This window comes from Odocoileus virginianus, chromosome 3 (genome assembly GCF_023699985.2).
Source record: "Odocoileus virginianus isolate 20LAN1187 ecotype Illinois chromosome 3, Ovbor_1.2, whole genome shotgun sequence".
In the NCBI taxonomy this organism is placed as follows: domain Eukaryota; kingdom Metazoa; phylum Chordata; class Mammalia; order Artiodactyla; family Cervidae; genus Odocoileus; species Odocoileus virginianus.
Genome location: NC_069676.1, coordinates 28,874,395 through 28,894,457, shown reverse-complemented (window position 1 = coordinate 28,894,457; position 20,063 = coordinate 28,874,395). Strand labels below are relative to the sequence as shown.

At 38.6% G+C, this 20,063-nt stretch overlaps 1 protein-coding gene across 3 annotated transcripts in view; it reads left to right on the top strand.

Moving 5' to 3' along the window:
* The first annotated feature begins 401 nt into the window (after positions 1–401).
* Positions 402–20,063, top strand: part of ZNF475 (zinc finger protein 475) — a 61,161-nt gene continuing 41,499 nt past the window's right edge. The window contains exons 1-4 of one of the 3 annotated variants that reach the window (XM_070465119.1): positions 402–541; positions 2,425–2,530; positions 8,228–8,353; positions 8,456–8,660. The gene's annotated coding sequence lies outside the window, so the exon portion shown is untranslated. Of the gene's footprint in view, positions 542–2,424; positions 2,531–8,227; positions 8,354–8,455; positions 8,661–18,655; positions 18,716–20,063 lie in introns of those variants that run through there. The other 2 variants (XM_070465118.1, XM_070465117.1) reach the window with 2 other exon arrangements.

Below are 20,063 nucleotides of genomic sequence, written 5' to 3'. Positions count from 1 at the left end.
AATTTAAAGATTTGGTGATTAATTGGAGGTTCAGGGGAAGTCTTGTTTTCGTTCTTTCAGATAGACTGTGTTCATTGAACCAAAAGGAAAATAATATTTTCAACAAAGCAAAAAAAGCAAGTTTGATTACGAAACTGGAAGCCTTAAGGAAATATTGTTTTTTTTTCTTTTTGGTATTTGAATTTCAGATTCTCGTCAAATGTGAGTCGTAGTCAGTCTGCTTAGTAGTAAATCAGAATGTCACCACTTGACCTTGGCAAAGTTACCTGGTAATGAGGATGAAAGGTGTATGGAACAATTTGTGTCTGAGTCACCAAGTTTTCCTTTAACAGGACAAATGTGTCATCTGTTTTGTCACAGCTGGTCTTGAGCAATAGAAGCTGCAGCGGCCATAGAGAGGAATGGGAAGGACACCAACCTGCAGGTCAGAAGGTGATATGCACACGTAAATGTACTTCTGTAAATGCACAGATGTTCTGAAAGAAGGCACAAGAAACTGGTAACAGGTTGCTGCTGCGGTAGGTCCTGAAGTAGGAACCTGGTGAGTCAGGGGTGGGGAAAAATATTTTTTGTGTGTATACCCTTTCTTCATTTAAAATTTATATGTATATATGCATATCTATATACCCCTTTAAGAAAATGAATAATAGTATCCAAAGACAGAGTGAGGAAGAATACATATGAATGTGTGTGTTTGACTCTTCATTAAACTAGGTGGATCATTTTCTCCCTCCAGACCTTAGAAGCCTCTTTTCTAAACTAAAGTGGGCTAGAGTTTAGATGGTTGGATAGCATCACAGATTCAATGGACATGACCTTGGGTCTGGAAGATTGTGAGGGACAGGGAGGCCTGGCGTGCTACAGTCCATGGGGTCGCAAACAGTTGGACACACCTTAGCAACAGAACAATAAAAAGAGTTTAGACTAGAGACATAGTTAATATTTGTTAAATCAGGGACTCCACAATTATAGAAAATAAAAATCTTCATCTGAGTCTGACAGTGGAGAGATATATGTAGTTTTTAATAGCAATATGAATCAAAAGCAGTATCTTACTAGCCATAAAGTTCAAAATTCAGTGGTTATATACTGAGCAGCTGCTCTTGAGAAGGAGCACTCAGGAAGTAAGAGGGGAAGGGAGAAATTGCTTCTCATTGGGTGGAAGCTGTGGGGGACTAGTGGGCAAAGTGTCTAGTACCCCAAAAGGCAGTACAAAACAGCATGTTCATGGGCATAATGGCTTAAGACCACGGTCGCCTAACTGGAATTATGACTTCACAAGAGCTTCTGTCTGTCTTTTCTTTATCTAGGAGCAAACTGTAGTGTGTCTGCCTTTGACCAGCCCAGGTGATGATGTCTTATTAGTTTCCCATAACTGGGCTCTATACTCATCCCTCAGGGTCTTTGCTTGCCCATGCTTCAGACATCTCCTAGCTTTATTCTCGCCCACTCTAATTCCATTACAGCTTTCACCAGGGAAGACTCAGCTCACTTCTCTGGCCCTGCACTTTCTCTAGCTGGTTTTTGAATGGCAGAAGTGATTTCACCCTTAGTCATGTAAGACTGAATGTCTGCCACCTAACTTGGGCCAGAGGATGTGGAAAGAGAGCCTAAGCTTCAAAGCCCATCAGGCCAGACCTACATTCACATTTTAAAGGTGTCCTCACTTGGCCATAGAAATATGACTCAGCTGCTTAAAATCTCCATGCCGGCTGCTTCATTTGTAATGTAATCCCTTAGTTATGCACCATGAGTCTGGAAAGATCCATTAACACAGGCTCTTCTGGAAAGAAAACATCCTCATTTGAACACATGGGGAATCTAGAGCACAGGCCTCAACCTTGGCACTATCGACTTTTTGAACCAGATCATTCTTCGCTGTGGAGGGCTATTGTTGTGTGTTGTAGGATTTTTAGCAGCATCCCTAGCCTGCACCCTCTAGATGCTGGTAGTGGTACCCCAAATCCATATGTGACATCCAGTAAATAACTAGACATTGCCAAATGTAGTGTCTCTGGGGGTGGACATTTAGTAATCACCACAAGTTGAACACTGATTCAGAGGATTATCTTCCTATCAAGTTTTGTTTTGGTTTGTACAGAATCAGACTAGGATGGGTGTCTGGACAACATTGTCTTTTTCTGATGTTCCCTCCTTTGTGTCTTCAATCCAGCTTCATTAGGCAGCTCGCTAGGCAATGGGGACATGGTTGCGCTAGAGTTCACTTAAGGCTTTCAGAATTCAGGGCGAGCCTTGACAAGGCAAACAAACTTGGTCTTGCTGATACTGACCAACTCTTAGGTAAGGCTTTCACGTGTTTTTACTGAAACCAACTTTCTATCTTGGTGAAGCTCAGCAGGAAAGCAGGGAATAAGGAAAGACAGAAAATTCCAAAAGTCATCTCTCTTCTTTCTTTCTTTCTAGGATTCAGAATACAGTGCTTCCGGCCAACCAGCTGCCATCTCTCTCCCCACTCAAGCAGACTGGTGATCGACAGCATCCACATCAGGATCTATAGGCTGTGACTTAGGTTTTGAACTCTTCTTGGATTGATTATATTTATAGTCATCAGGTCTTGAAGTCAGTCTGAGGAATTTGTACTCTCAATGGGGTGGTTGAGAGAGGAGAACATTTCTGTGTGGAAGGGTGACAGTGTTAAGTGCATCAAAGTCATTGTGGGTGATGGGAACCAAGGAACACTCCTAGGTGAGTTGATCAGGATGGCACTCATGATGTTCTAAGATGATCCTCCAGTGAGAGAAGAGGCTAAGAACCAGACGATAGGCTAGAGAAACTGTTTAAAAATGAAAGGAGATAGGAGGAGAACGGGGCAGTGGCTTAGACTCCTCTTTATCAAGAAGAAAGTAGGTACCCACAACATAGGTTGGTTTCTTTTAATTAATTTATTTTAATAGGAGAATAATTACTTTTCAATATTGTGATGGTTTCTTGCCATACATCGACATGAATCAGCCACAGGTATTCACTTGGCCCCCCTGCCGATCCTGAACCCCCCTCCCTCCCATCTCTCTCCCCATCCTACCCCTCTGGGTTGTCCCAGAGCACCAGCTTTGGGGGCCCTGCTTCATGCATCAAACTTGCACTGGTCATCTATTTTTCATATGGTAATGTATATGTTTCATTGCTATTGTCTCAATGTTTTTAAGACAGAGGACACCTGAGACTCTGACAGTGGAGGGTAAGAAGCCAGAAGAACAGAAGAAATTAGATGTGCTAGAGGGGAGACACCAGCCAGGGCAGCAAAATTTCTGAGAAGAAACATGCATCCCCTGGAGATCTGTGGAAAGAATTAGAGGGAATCCCCTCATAATTTACTGTTTTCAATGAAGAGGCTAAAATGCCCTTCATAAAATACACATGAAAAGGTAAAATAGTAGACTGTTATCAGCCAGGAACACTCTAATTTAAACCAGCTTTAGAAATCTGTGGATAATAAACTAGTGATTAAGTATTTATTAAACATTTATCGTTCACGTGCCCTAAGGATTTGGACTTCTGCCAGTTCTCTGCAAAGGCAAAATTATTTCAAAATATTTACATTATATTAAATAGAAAACTTTGAATATTAATCTGGGCTTAACATCTTGTAACTTCTTGTCATCTTCAGCCAAACTGGTCACTGTTATCTCTTATAACAAAAAAGGTGTGTGCCCAGTTTAGTGGGTGAACAATGACTGAGTGCCTGGAAGTGACAAGTACTATGTTTCAGTCCTGGCTTGGTGGCTGTTGGGAAGAAGGTGGAGCAGGGTGGGAGCTGAGCCAGGACGCCTGGAGGGCCAGAGCTGTGATGAGTCCTCCAGACCCACAGCTAGAATCTCAGGCCCCTGAAACAAGGAGGTTTTACAGCACAGTATATACAAAATAATTTATTATTGGTGGAGTATTAGATACCAATACTGAAGAAACATCCTCTGTCCTTAGGAAAGGGGATCAAAAGAAAGAAATCCTTCTCTTTGTCCTGCCAGTGTTTTCACTGTGTCAGAGATAAAGAAGGGGAATCCTTTGACTAATTTTTTATTGGAGTCTGAGTTTCAATCTGTGGCCCATAAACAAATAACTTAATGTCCTCAGCTTAGATGCCTCATCAATTTAAAATAGACCAATAATATCTTCTTGCCTGGAGACAGTTGGCTGCGTTGGATGCTATTTTAAAGCCCACTTGAGCTCTAAGAGTTCTAGTTCTGTGATAAAGCCACTCAGATGCATAGAAAATATGCCTTGTTTATTGCCCCTTTTCAAACAAGTCCATTTTTCTCTTTAACACAGTTAGGGACAATTTACTGTGCTTTTTAGTTCTGGTAATTTAGGAAGGGTTTCCATGGTTTCTGCGGTCTCCTGGTCAGTTTTTCTGTGCATCAGCTTGACGATAGATTATCTGAGGCCAACATTGTCAGCTCTTTGGATGAATGTCTCCCAGGCATGTAGTCCCCCAAGGGGCAGTAAAAATTGGCTTGGAGGGTGATGTAATCTCAGATAATATGTTGGTTTGTAGGCCACCAAAGGGCCGCAATACATAATCAGATATAAGGCATATCTATGGTATTAAAATCTCATGGTGATGAAATCCAGGAGAATTAGAAAAAATATATACAAAAACACTTGGAAAGTGAAAATGTCAGTCGCTCAGTCGTGTCTGACTCTTTACGACCCCATGGACTGTAGCCCGCCAGGCTCCTCTGTCCATGGAACTCTCCAGGCAAGAATACTGGAGTGGGTAGCCATTCCCTTCTCTGGGGAATCTTTCCAACCCAGTGATCGAACCCAGGTCTCCCACAATGCGGCAGATTCTTTACCATCTGAGCCACCAGGAAAGACAAAAATACTTGGAGGGGGAGTAATAATAATAATAAATTTTTAACGTGTTGAGAAATACTGCCCTGGGCAGAGTCCTGAGGGAAGGTAGGGTTATAAGATCTGTTGTGTTAGGATCCCATCAAATACAACACATTTTTTTTCTTTAAGTTTTCAAAGTCTATATTTAAGGTCTATCTTCCCCCTTTCCTTCTAATCTACTACAGGACACATTTTGCAATGTTCTAAATTTAGACATTTCCAAATTTGCTTTACATAAAGACTTTTCTTTTTTTAAAAAATTTATTTATTTATTTTACTTTACAACATTGTATTGGTTTTGCCATATATTGACTTGAATCCGCCATGTGTACATGTGTTCCCCATCCTGAACCCCCCTCCCAACTCCCTCCCCAAGATTTTTCTTGTGACAAAAGCCACATGTTGAAAAACGACTGTCTCTTTGGAGGTCAGACTGTTCTGTGTGGCAGTCTAGCAAAGAGGCTGTGCAGGAGACAGAGGAAGGAGAATTGCTTGAGTAAGAGAAACACACACATTTCAATCCCAGATTTGCTTTGGGTTAGCCTTGCAATTAGGGGAAAGCCCAGGAAAGCCCTGGAGGCCCAGTTTCCTCATCTGCAAAAAAAAAGGGGGGCTGCTAATGCTTCCTGCTGCAGCGTTCTTGAAGGTGTTTTTTTTTTTTTTTTTCCATTTATTTTTATTAGTTGGAGGCTAATTACTTTACAGTATTGTAGTGGTTTTTGTCATGCATTGACATGAATCAGCCATGGATTTACATGTGTTCCCCGTCCCAATCCCCCCTCCCACCTCCCTCTCCACCTGATTCCTCTGGAGACGACTGATGTCCGGTGGTTTGGTGCTGGCTGTTTCTGAGTTAGGCAGTAAGGCAAGGGGTAGAAGAAGACCGTAACTGGCTAGAAGAGGACATGATTCCAGTTTACCTGTTTTGCCAAACTTCACAAACATCCTGTTTGAGTTCTTGCTGCTGCTGTTAAAAAAAAAATTTTTTTTTACTATCAGTAACTTTCAGAATTAAGATTTGGGCTTTGCATCAATCAAGAGACATCAGGACAGTCAGAGATACCAGCAAAGAACAGCATTTCTCTTAGTCTGTAAAATCACCATGATTTATCCTTTTAATGAAAAAAAAAGGGGGGGGGGTGCTTGCTGAGGCACAACAGCTGTGGTTTTATGAGGGGAAAGTAAGCCAGAATTCCTTGTGGTGGGGCTGTTGCCACAAGGGGTCAGTTCTGGATTATTGGTTGAGGCTGGCATCATCCTACAGTGACACGAACTTGACTGTACATCAAATAGCTTGAAATAACTTGCAATTGTTTTAGGCGAGGAAAGCTCAAGCAATACCAGACTTGACTAGCTCTGTTTAAGTAAGGGCTTCAGTATTTTTGATCTGAGGTTGACTTGAATGTCTGGAGTGGGAACAGGAGAAGGGTAACACCATTATCTTTAAGCGTGCACTGGTTTTCTGGTTGCCCACTTAGCACATGTGAGCAGTTTAACTGTCGCCATGAATCAAGGGTTTCCCCCACTCCCAAGGTTATAAATAGAGATGGATAAATATTTTGGATCCATCAGCCTCCAAGTATTCTTCAGATGTTTTGGGTTCAACCAAACAGAATACATTGTGCTGAGCACATTCTCCCTTGATTTTTTTGAGGATTGTGTATGATTTATGGGAAATGGAATCCATATGTTTCTGCTTCATTTACACTTAAATCATCAAAAGATTGTGTTGTAAAGCTGTGTGATGTCCAAGATAGCTTTTGAGCTTGATTTTTTAAAAAAATAAGCTGCTTCAGAGTTTTTGTTCCTTTAAAAGTTAGAGAGGGAGAAGAGAAAGAGAGATACCTAGGAAAGCCGATTTAGCCAAGATGAAATAAATTTGAACACCAGGAAGTTCAATTTAAGCTGAGACTACAAACCGAAGAATCTCAAGTGAGTCCAGAACTGGGGAGAATACAAAGGTTCCTCTCCAGTCACTTTGCGAAGTGTCTCCAACAAATGCAGAAAAGCAGCTGGCCACTCACAGCCCCACTAAGGGAAGGGAAGGCTGTGACTGCAGTCAGTGACCCAGCTAACTCATGTGCCCACTGCCACAAGAGCTGTAGTTCTCAGGCCTCCTGAGAGCAGTCCCTCCCGTCCAGATAAAGAACTCTTTGCCCTATTTTAGCATGGAAATATCTGCTCTCCTGGTGTTTTCCCGGGGTTGTCCTGTCCCAGGCCAGCATTTCCTATTTGTTCTTCTGCCATCTGGCTCAAATAGCTGGCCACTGCACTGAATACTGTGTGTGCATTTGGGGTGGTGTTTACTTATTGGGCAATTTCTTTAGAGAAATATCTCATTTAGCTCACAATAGGGCCAAGAAGGCCTGCAGTTTATATAAAGTAAGAAATGTGTTAACTAGGGACCTATGAGTTTGTAAGACTAAGTTTTCTTTCCCCATCTCAGTATTTAGTCACTGTCATAGCAGCTCTTTAGTTATTTTAGGTATGCTTTATCATCTACATGTGGAGTCTTTTGAACAGTGTTGGGTGAAAAGCATCCAAATTAGAACTATTTTATGTGATAGTATAATTGAGATATCTTTAAATCTCTGTCGAGGACACATCTGCTCATCTCTAGAGCATTATCTAGTGTTCGAATATGGAACTTCATTATCCAGTGAGGTCTTTAGACTGTGTGGTCTGAAGTCATTTCAACAGAATTAATAGTCCTGTGAATTACCTGTATATCCCAATTTAGGTATCTGGGGGTGAAGGAGAGGATTTTGGAATCTAGAAGGTTAGAATTTTCTCCCTAATTCCTAGCCCTAAGGAACATTTAATAAAATGTTTCTTAAGTTCATCATCCTGTGATAACTGCTGTTAACATTTTAGTATATGTTCTTTAAGCACATGTATGTGGACATGTGTGCATGTCCACATACACAGAGTTTAATGAGATCATATTTATTCTGCTTTGTAGCTTCCATTTTTCATTTAGAAACATATTATGGACTTTTTCCTAGGTTAGTAAACTGTTTCACCTTATGAGTTTTTAATATTTACAGAATTAGAAAATAATAATTTCTTAGGATTGTACCATGATTACCTTAATATCTCAGAGTATTTTTAAATGTAGGGTTTTAAAAAATATTTTAGAGACATTTTTAAGTGTTGACCTTAGTTTTTAGCAACGGTTTCTATATCTTAAGACACATTAGAAAATAATTATCTTCTACCTCTTGCATTTTTGTTATATTTCAGACCAACACACCCTTTGAGAACCATGGAGAATACCCATTTCCTTTTAGAAGAGGTCAAGGTCTCCTATTTTTAAACACTCTAGAAAAGATCAATAGGATAATCAGGTTTTTTTTTTTTTTTCCTTCTTTAGGAAAAAAGAAGTGTTTCCCCATTCCATTGCCAAGAGGAGCCTTGTGGTTTAAATCAACCTGCATCCCTTTTTGTGATGCTTAGTCCACTGGTAAAACTCCCAGAGTCAACTCCAAAGAAAGCTGAGGTCCATACCTATTTTGCCATCTGTTTCTGAGTTTTTTTTCCCCTTGTTTTGAAGTTTCCAGTCTCTTACTATAGAACTCAGTCCTGTTCGTTTTGTTGACAGGTTGCCAGGATACATCCAGGCGACAAAGGCAGGGGTTCCTGCTCCTGGCAGCCAGCCTCACCTCCTAAAAGAACTCCTGCAAGAGGGGAGGTGAGTCCTGGATCTCCCATCTATTCTACTCCTGTTTCCACCAACTACCCCACCAAGGAATTCAGCAAGCCATGACAAAAGCCGAAATAGAAAAATAAAGAATGAGTATTACAAGGTGAGGATCCCAGAAGGTGTGTTCTTTCTCTGTTGTCTGGTAGCTAATCTGTCTCAAATCTTACCTTTCGACTAGCAATAATGACCTTAATCTCTTCCACTTCCTTCTCACCACTATGTAGTGATATTTGCTTGCTATAGAAAAGGAATCCAAAGAAAAGTAACCTGTTCTTAAGTTAAAAAAATAACCCTCAAGTACTACTAAACAAGTGAACAAATAGGGTTTTACTTCATTGGATGATTTTGGCAATAATGTGAATTATGAATTAAAGGTTTTAATTACTAAAAGAATCAAATTCCACTTAAGGGGGTGATGTTTAAAATTTTCTTCAAAGAAAAGTTGATAAAATATATTTTTAACATTAATCAGAATTATATCACCCAGAAAGTTTCCTCACATGCCTTCCAGTCAATCCCCCTTTCATAGGCAACCACAGTTCTCATTTCTATTACTATAAGAATAATTTGGCTGTTGATGAAGAGTAGAAGCATACAATGTATATTCTTGTATCTGACTTCATTGGCTCAGAAGAATATTTCTGAGACTGTTCCTGTTGCTATGCATATAAGCAGTTCAATTCCTTGTGTAGATGAGTATTATAACATTAAGGAATTATTACACAGCTGTTTATCTATTTTCTTATTAATTGATACTTGGTTTGTCTCCAGGATGGGGTTCCTATAACTAAAGCTGCTCTAAACATTCTTGCACAAGTCTTTTGGTGGACATGTGTTTTCATTTATCTTGGGTTCAGACCTAGGACTAAAACTGATGGATGATAGGGTAGATGTATGCTTAACTTTATAAGGAATATGAAATGATATGGCACTGTAGTTATAATTTGTATTTCCTTCATAACTAATGTAATTAAGCATTTTTACATGAGCTTGTTGGAGACTTGTATCTCTTTTTTGTTAAATATCTATTCATATTTCTTGTCCCTTTTAAGTGTTTTTTCTTTTAATATCATCTTCATTGATAAATAATTCACATACAATAAAGTGCACTCATTTTAAGTACACAGTTTAATGAGTTTTGATGAGTAATTTTATCCATTTTACCACCAATGATAAAATATAAGAACATGTCCATTAACCTTTGTAGTTCATTCTCTGCCCACCCAGCCAGTAAGTAATCTGATCTACTTTCTGTCACCTACAGATTAGCTTTACTTGTTTGGAATTTTATATAAATGAAATAATTCAGTATATTCTCTTTTACATATGACCTTTTATCTGGCATAATATTTTTGAAAGAGATCTGTCATTGTGTGTGATTTGTTCATTTGTTTTGTGGAGTAATATTCTATGAATGCATCATAGTTGGTTATCCATTTACCCATTCACATGTGTTTATGTCATTTGTAATTATTTAGGGATAGGATGTTCATGTTATCAGGTGGATATAGATTTGACTTTATGAGAAACTGCCCAGTGGTTCTACAGAGTGGTTGTAATAGTTCATACTCCCATCAGGCATATATGAGAGTTTCTATTTTTTTCACATCCTAACACTTGGTATTGGTAACTTAAAATTTTTTAGCCATTCTAGTGTGTGTATAGTGGTACCTCTGTGGTTTTAATTTGCTTTTTCCTGAAAAATAACAGGAAATGCAAATTAATTTTTTGTTTAATTTACTATTATTTCATGAGCTTATTGATAGTTTGTACATTTTCTGTTGTGAATAGTCTATTCAAAGCTTTTGCCTGTCTTTGGCAACCCATGTTGGGTTGCTTGCCACATATGTGTCAAATCTTTGCACTGCAAAAAATTCTTCCCAATCTGTGGCTTATCTTTTAGTTTTCTTAATGATATTTTTGAAAGGATAGATGTTTCTAATTTACATTAAGTAAAATTTTAAGTTCTTTTATGTTTAGTGCCATTTGGTTTTTCTGTCTAAGAAATCTTTGCAAATATTGAGATCATAAAGTATTTTCTTATAGTTTCTTCTAGAAGGTTTATAGTTTTAGTTTTATATGTAGTTCTCTGATTCACCTTGAGTTAATTTTTGTGTTTGGTGACAGTAGATGGTTGATACTAATTTTTCTGCTACATGAATCTGGTTGTTCCGCCATTATTTGTTTAAAAGATTTTCCTCCCTTTATTGAATTATCTTGGCATCTTTGTCAATATGAATTGACCACATATGTGAATCGACCATTTATTTCTGGACTCTATTCCATTACATCAATCTAAACAAAACTTGATAGGATTCTAGTTGCACTGATGTCTTTATTGGCATCATTAATTTTTAATAAGCCAGTTATCTTGGCTTTTGTGTATGAAAGTGTTCATCGCTCAGTCGTGTCCAACTTCAAAACAGATATACAAGTTGAGTGCTTCCATGACTGTTTGCCAGTGGAACCATGCATAAGAGTTTAAATCAGGTTGGGCATTCTGTCTTTTATGTTTTCCAAATCTCCTCCTATACAGTAATCTGATCTTAAGCTATTCTGTAGTAAGCCAAAACCAAAAATATATGGTTATAAATTTAATCAAGAATGATAATCCCAGTAAAAGGGATGTATTTTTTTAAACCCATTTATACAAAATGTGGCTTGAACTTAATTTTCATTCATTCGTTCATTCAATAACTTATTGTCTACTGTTTTTGAGACACTGTTCTAGACAAAGAAAGAGGGGAGGAAAATATTTCTTTGTTTATAATTTCTGCAAGGAAACAATATTTATAATCTCTACTCTAGTGCCTGTTTAACAGTGTGTATCTCACAATTACAAAGAAAAAAACCTACGCCTGATAAAATAAACATTGGACAGAATGTTTTTATGCATTCCTATGACTTTACAGAAAATTATCAGTACTCAGAAATTTACTAAAGAAAAATACTTTCTCGGGCTTTTCAAGTTTGCTATCCCTGTCATAAAACATCCATTTCTTTTAAGCCCGAGAATGTCAACTATCCCTTCTGTCCATTTGAATTTTCCAACCTGTTTTAGAAATTGAATCTTATATATTATTTCTAAGAGAAATTTGTTCAGAAACTGGACTTTAATATGGCCATTTCTTCTCTGGATTTATATAATTTAAATGAATATTATTTTATTCTAATATTATTATTTTAAAAAATTTCCCCAAACTCCCTGGTGAGTGAAACATTTTTAGGAGTTTTGCAGTTCAAGAGATAAATTGTAAGTGGTGAAGAATGTGAACAATTCCAGAGCACCCTTCCTGAGGCAGCAGAGGAGATTCCCGTAGAGTCTTAAAGACATAGAGAAACCTTTTCTAAATTGTACAGTATACAAGTACAGCAGGATGCACCCACAGTGTTGGGGCAACAGGAAGGGAAATGTAACGGGGGCACACTGTTAGCAGGTTAAAAGTGATGACAACTGCAGATAGAATGTCCAGAGTACAGTGCATCCAAACATTTATTTCAGAGACTTCTAAAAGAAGGCCCATGGCGTTCTCGCAAACAAAACATTAGGATTGCGGTTGCCCCGAGTGCTATTTTGTAAATTCACACTGATGAATAATTGGGTGTTTCACTGTTAAAATGGAGTTTTCTTGTTGTGTGCTCTAATTCAGAGGTTAGAAAACTTCTCCTATAAATGGCCATATAATAAGTAATTTAGGTCCTGTAGTCTGCCTGTTCTGATGTGGTAAGACAAAAACAATGAAGACAAATACACCAATGAACAAGCATGGCTCTGTTCCAGTAAAACCTTATTTACTAAAAAAAAAAAAAAAAAAGATGGACAGCTGGCCAGGTTTGACCAGGGAGCCCTAGATTGTCGACCCTTGTTCTAATCTTCAAGGAATTCTAATGAAATATTTTGCAAATTTGTCCATTGACGTATAAAGAACCGTGGCCTTGGAACTGTTCTTCCTCTGAGTGCCTGGTACTGTGGGGCTATCTTCAAAGAAGATATGACTTCCAAGAATTAAGCTTTGAAAGTCATCTGCATTCAGAATGCATGTGGTCAAAAGAAACAATATATGAATAAGCTCAGCTCAGGAAAACCTAACTTTGTTTCTCCTTCAGTTTTCTTCCTAGTCCTACAACACCCAATACATGTGTCATCGAGTCACAAAGCCGCCTCTGGCATGCTTGTCTGGCTCTATTCTTGGGAGGAGCTCTGTGCCATAGATGCAGGTAGCTCATTTCTTGTTGAATAGTCTTTACCATGAGGTATAGGGCTTGGTTCCGTACACAGTCCTTGGCTGGATTCTCATTTCTCTTGAATTTGGTATACAGGCAATTCCTCAAGATCCTTGGGCAGTTGGGTCCAGGACTTCCTATTGAAATCAAAATCCATGGATCCTCAAGTCTCTTATACAAAATGGTATAGTATTTGCATATGACCTACACACATCCTCCAGTATACTTTTAAGCCCTCTCTAGATTGCTTGTAACACCTAATACAAAGTAAATGCTATGTAAACAGTTGCCAATGTATGGCAAATTCAAGTTACGTTTTTCTAAAACTTTCTGGACTTTTAAAAAATATTTTTGATCTGATGTTGGTTGATTCTGCAGATGCAAAACCTGAAGATACAAGTGACTGACTATAGTTATACTTCTAAGCCCAGAATGATAATTCCTTTAAAAAATTATTGAAATATAGTTGATTTACAACATTGTGCTAATGTTTAGGTGTACAGTAAAGTGATTCAATTATACATATACATATATTCCTTCTTTTATAGTTTCTTTACCCTTATAGGTTATTACAGAATATTGTAGAGTTCCCTGTGCTATACAGTAGATCCTTGCTGGTTATATATTTTATATATAGTATATTAACCGAAAGCTCCAGATTTATTCCTCCCCTCATCCTCACATTTCCCCTATGGTAACCATAAGTTTGTTTTCAAAATCTGTGACGCTGTTTTATAAATAGGTTCATTCGTATCCTTTTTAAAAATTAGGTTCCACATATGAATGATATAATATGATATTTGTCCTTTTTTGTCTGTCAGTTAGCATGATACTCTCTAGGTTCATTCATGTTGCCGCAAATGGCATTGTTTTGTTCTTTTTTATGACTGAATAATATTCCATTGTATATATGTATCACATCTTCTTTATCTGTTCATCTGTTGATGCACATTTATTAATAGGTTGCTTGCATGTCTTGGCTATTGTTAATAGTGCTGCTATGAACACTGGGGTGCATGTATTTTTTTGAAGTATTGTCTTCTCCAGATGTATACCCAGGAGTGGGATTGACGAATCATATGGTGGTTCTATTTTTAGATTTTAAGAAACCTCCATACTGCTCTCCATGGTGGTTGTACCAGTTTACATTCCCATCAACAGGATATGTGGGTTCCCCCCACACCCTCTCCAGCACTTATCGTTTGTAGACTTTTTGATGATAGCCATTCTGATCAGTGTGAGGTGATAGCTCATTGCAGTTTTAACTTGCATTTCTCCTATAATTAGTAATGTTGAGCATCTTTTCATGTGCTTTTCTGGCCACCTATATGTCTTCTTTAGAGAAATTTCTATTTAAGATCTGCCCTTTTTTATTAGATTGTTTATTTTATTAATATTGAGCTGCATGAGCTATTTGTATATTTTGGAGATTAATTCCTTGTTGTTCACTTTCTTTGCAAATATTTTCTCCCATTCTGTTGGTTGTCTTTTCATTTTGTTTATGGTTTCTTTTGCTGTACAAAAGCTTTTAAGTTTCATTAGGCCTCATTTGTTTACTTTTTAAAAATTTTTGTTACTCTAGGAGTTAGATCCAAAAAGATTGCTGCAAAATACTAATCCCTTGAGTTAGTATTTTTAGGAAGATTAAACAAAGGTTAGATGCTCAGATATCCCTAAGACTTGAAAAAATACCACAAAAGTAGCTTTTAATCCTTTCTCTCCAAAAGTCCTTTTCTGTTTTTATTCTTCTGTTTAATTAATGGGCTTGATTTTTGTTTTCAAAATCTGTTTAAAATCAAGCTAATCTTACTCGGCTCATTCAACGTGCAGCAGTTTTTTGTCAGTGCCTGCAATATGCTTGGCACTGGGCTAGTTGCTTGGGATGTGACTATGCAGAGAGCAAATAAGACCCTGATGTTCATGAAGGTTACATTCAAGCAAAGGAAAGGGATACTGCACATGTAAACAAACAAATGATGGTAATGTATGCTACAAGAGCTGTGAAGAAAGTAAATAGCACTGCCATAACTGTGCACATAGCCGTGATAGTGGTGGTGGCAGTGGTATACATGGACATGTGTGTTCATGTGTGTGATGTGCATACACAGATATGTCCGTGTGTGTGCACATGTGTCTGTGTAGGTGCATGCATGTCTATGTGCCTGTGTGTGTGTGTGTGTGTGTGTGTGTGTGTGTGTGTGTGTGTGTGTGTGTTTTTAGGAAGAGAAAGAAATTACTTGAGAAAGAGTAGTCAGGAAGGGTCTGTCTGTTAGAGTTGACCTTTCAATAGAGATCTGGAAAATAAAATAAGAAAGCTACCCAAAGAGCTGGGGGAAGATTCTAGACAGTAGCAAGAGCATGTGCAAAGCTCCTTTTCAGTCTCTCCCCTAACCTGGAGCAAGAATGAGTTTGGTTTATTTGAGGAACCGAGAGGTGAACAAGCATGCAAGACAGTACAGATGGGAGAGAGTTAAGGGAGTCCAAAGCAGAGGCTTAGGGAGGCACCAGGTTATAGAAGTTCAAGCGTTTGGCCTTTATTTTGAGAATAGTGCCACAACCATGGTACGTTTAGTCAGGGGAGGTTGAGAATTTGTTTTATAACTTTAGTAGATGACTATGTCTGCTCCGAAAAAAGGAGGATTAAACAGTAGGAGTGATTTTTCTCCTGCTGTGCCTGAAAGAGCATGTGGACAGCAAGGCACATCCATTTACCTGTAAGGCAGTAAACTTAGGAGAGTGCGCAAAACATCCAAATGGGATAGCTGGCTACAGTAGAGACAGGTATGAAGAATGTTGGTATGTGAGTTAATATAGTATCATGAGGTTATCCAGCATCAATAGAAGAATGGAGACAGGAGTGAAAGAATAGGGAAAGGAGAGATACTAACACACACAAAAGCAAAGAGGACAGGAGAGGAGGAAGTGAGCAGAAAGAAAATATAAGGTGACGGGTGTAAAATGAGATGTTTACTTTTCTGTGGAATCATTGAAAGTCACTCGTATGGGGATAAAAAATGAAAAATCTATTTTTAGAGTATCCCTGCTTAATCATTCAGTCGTGTCCAATTCTTTGCGACCCTGTGGACTGTGGCCCTCAAGGCTTCTCTATCCATGGGGATTCTCCAGGCAAGAATACTGGAGTGGGTTGCCATGCCCTCCTCCAGGGGATCTTCCCGACCCAGGGATTGAACCCAGGTCTCACGCATTGCAGATGAATTCTGTTAGAGTGTCTACTAGTTCCTTTTACCTTTTCTCTTGCTCTCCTCTCCCAACCCTGCATCTCCCATGCAAGCCCACAAGAAGATCAAGAACTTAGTTGGAGAGCTGGGGCAAAGGAAGTTTTCCCCATGATCATTTCCCCTGCCTTCACCACTAGTAGGACCTCTCCCAGGTCATAAGATGTGATCAAAGGTTATTTTAGTAAAATTACTGTGAAATGTACAAAGTGAAAGTAGTGAGGATTGGAAATAGAAGAAATCCATGGTTGGAGAAAGACTCAGAATTCAATGTTTAGCCAACTGTTGTTCTTATTAGTATCATGTGACCTAGTTACAATCCAGCATATCATTACCAATTACATGCTACATGGACTGGAATCCTGGCGTGGATTCATTGTCAAATGAAGATTATGACAAGGGTTATCAGTCTGTTCTCTTGACCTAGAAGGGATATGGAAGAAAATGTGTAGAGGGGGGGATGTGTGTACGTGTGTGTCAGCAGTTAGAAAGAGAGTGCTCAGTGTAGTTATGATAAATATAGCTAATAAGATTCCAGCCTCTTGCCAAGTGTATATATTCACTGAAAGGATGGAAATACATAGTTTGTGAAAAATTATTTATATTGTAGCTCTTTTCAAAATGTGTAGTAAGAAATTAGTTTTCACATTACTTGAATCACTTTATGGCATTTCCTCTCAAAAATACCAAATGATTGTGCAATATTAAAATAACGATAAATCTTGGACTGCTCTATCTGTTCAGTTCCAAGTGAACCATAGTATATATGAAACACATGACATTTCAGTCAGCAAAAATTAAGACCACATTTTCCTCTTCAGTTAGCCTTTCCTATGTCAAATACTGTGTCAAGTGGAGTTTAATTATTTAGCTGTTGGGGTGTTTATGGATAACAAGAAGTTTCCAAATAAACTTTTCAACAGAGACTCCCAGGAAAAGCTTATTGATAAATAGCACAAGAACACTGTTCTAGCTGTAAGTACTGAAATGGCCACTATCTACTGTGTGTCTAAATAAAATAGGTAATGTTGTGATTCACCAGAAATTTAATAACTTTTAGTGTTAGCCTTAATTTTGTGACTGGAACTTTATAATTAATCAATAGAGAAAAATCTGTCGCCTGAAATGGTGTCATCCTTCCACATGATATTTACAAAATAAATTTAAAATCTATACATTTTCAAATACTGATTTCATGATGTCTTGAGATATTTCAGCATTTTTTATCTTTCCATATAATTGTGGTATTATAAGATTCAAGAAATCATAAAAGTGAAAAACTACGAACAAACAGCTACAACACTTAAGTGGATGCTTCAGGAGGCTACAAGGAGAAAAGAACAAGGAACAGAAAAAGTACAACCAAGAAATTTATAAAGCCCACTGAAAGCAAGTGAGGACTAAGTGCATCTCCTCTGTACCTTTTCCACCCTAGGGTCCAGAATAATGAAATAATTCTCAAGATATGGAGGAAGGAAAAGCCCGTTTAGTCACCTTAGGAGTGAATTGCCATATATGTCTTTGAGTGGAGTAGCCTTTGCTGATGAGACTTCTGGGCCTAAAGGACAGGAAAGGTAAAGGAGGAGAATGAAAGGAAGATGTTCATGATGACTCTTGTAGTGTCCCATGGACCTTGGCTGATGGCAGTCTCTAATAAATTCCCCTGGAGGCTGGGTTAACCACCACCCTTCACAGAAAAACTACATAGAAAAGAGCTCTGCTAGACCCTAGGAATGGTCTATCTGTCCTATATGAAAATAGTATTTAGAATCATATAATGCAAATAATTTCATCATAATAGTGTAGTAGTTGCATCCATGAAGGAAAGGCCAAGACCATCACCGAAGCCTTGGTATTATTGAGAATCTGATTGCTTTTTTCAAAAAAACCTTCTCACTTAGGTAAAAACTTATGCCTCTGTTTCTTTAAGTGACCAAAATAGGAGTCTTTTTATTTAAAGTGATACACAATCCTTTTTTTCATTTTCTTTGATTTATCTTTAATTGGAGGATAATCACTTTACAATGTTGCATTGGTTTCTGCTGTCAACGATGTGAATCAGCCATAAGTACATATATCCCCACCTGCCTTGAGCCTCCCTCCCACCTCCGACCGCATCCCACCCCTTTAGATTGTCACAGAGCACCAGGCTGCCCTCCCTGTGTTCTATAGCAACGTCCCACTAGCTATCGATTTTAATGTGGTAATATATATATTTCATTGCTACTCTCTCCATTCATCCCACCTTCTTCTTCCCTCACTGTGTCCGCAAGTCAGTTCTCTATTTCTGTGTCTCTATTCCTGGCCTGCAAATAGGTTCATGAGTACCATCTTTCTAGATTCCATATGTCCTGTTCTTAGTTGCTCAGTCGTGTCTGACTCTTTGTGACCCCATGGACTGTAGTCTGCCAGGCTTCTCTGTCCATGGGGATTCTCCAAGCAAGAATACTGGGGTGGGTTGCCATGCCTTCCTCCAGGGGATCTTTCCAACCCAAGGATTGAACCCAGGTCTCCCTCATTGCAGGCTGATTCTCTACCATCTGAGCCACCAGGTAAGTCTCTAGATTCTATATATATGTATTAATATATAATATTTGTTATCTTTTTCTGACTTATAATATTTCACTTTGCATAACAGGCTATAGATTTGCCCACCTCAGTTCAACTGACTCAGATTCATAACACACAATCCTAACAGGTATATAGATGAAGTAAATGTATTGTAGTAGTCTGTTAGTTAACTCATAGATGGAAGCGTTGGATTATTTGGAAATATGTCTAACTGTGGTCATGGTAATGAGAACTCAAAAATTATATCACAAAATATCTGTTCTAGGCTCTTCTGCCAGAGGCAGCATTCTGGGCTGAATGAATTATTAAATAAATCCAACTCCACCCAGGCCTCCTTAGTGGACTCAAGTGTACTTAGACAGGGCATTTATTATAAGGATACATGTGCATGGAAACACAGGGGACTCAAACAACCAGGCCTCAGGAAGGGCAAGAACTACCTGTTCCAGAGAAATTCCTAGCCAAAGAGCTGAGTAGATTCTGTTCTCCAGGCCAAACACCAAAATAATTAGTAGGTAATTTTTATAAAAGCTTCAGAATTATAGAGGAAAGTCAAAAGAGTTTCTCAACCAAGTACATTTTTATTTCTGCTGATTATTCAGCATTAACAGTCAGATATTATCCCCATTGGCTTTTCAGCCCTATCAGTTCAGTTCAGTCACTCAGTCGTGTCTGATTCTTTGCAACCCCATGAATTGAAGCATGCCAGGCCTCCCTGTCCATCACCAACTCCCAGAGTCCACCCCAACCCAAGTCCATTGAGTCGGTGATGCCATCCAACCATCTCATCCTCTGTCATCCCCTTCTCCTCCTGCCCTCACTCCCTTCCAGCATCAGAGTCTTTTCAAAGAGAAGGAAAGATGTGAAGAGTCAGCTTTTCACATCAGGTGGCCAAAGTATTGGAGTTTCAGCTTCAACATTAGTCCTTCCAATGAACACCCAGGACTGATCTCCTTTAGGATGGACTGGTTGGATCTCCTTGTGGTCCAAGGGACTCTCAAGAATCTTCTCCAACACCACAGTTCAAAAGCATCAATTCTTCAGCGGTCAACTTTCTTTATAGTCCAACTCTCACATCCATACATGACTACTGGAAAAACCATAGCCTTGACTAGACGGACCTTTGTTGACAAAGTAATGTCTCTGCTTTTTAATATGCTGTCCAGGTTGGTCATAACTTTCCTTCCAAAAAGTAAGCGTCTTTTAATTTCATGGCTACAGTCACCCTGCAGCCCTATACTAGGCCTCTATTCAGCCCGATAGTAGGCCTCTTTCTGAATAGAACTAAAGACCCCACCCTGTTTTCCTTTTTAGGAGAGGTGAAGAAAGAGCCCTATCCACAGTCAAACTCTGCAACCCTGACCTGGTCACTACTTTGCCACTTGCGAGGTGACCTGCTTTCTCTTTATACATTAGTAGTATCTGAACATAGTCGCTCATTTCTTCTTTGGGACATTGTAACAGAGGTTTCTTCC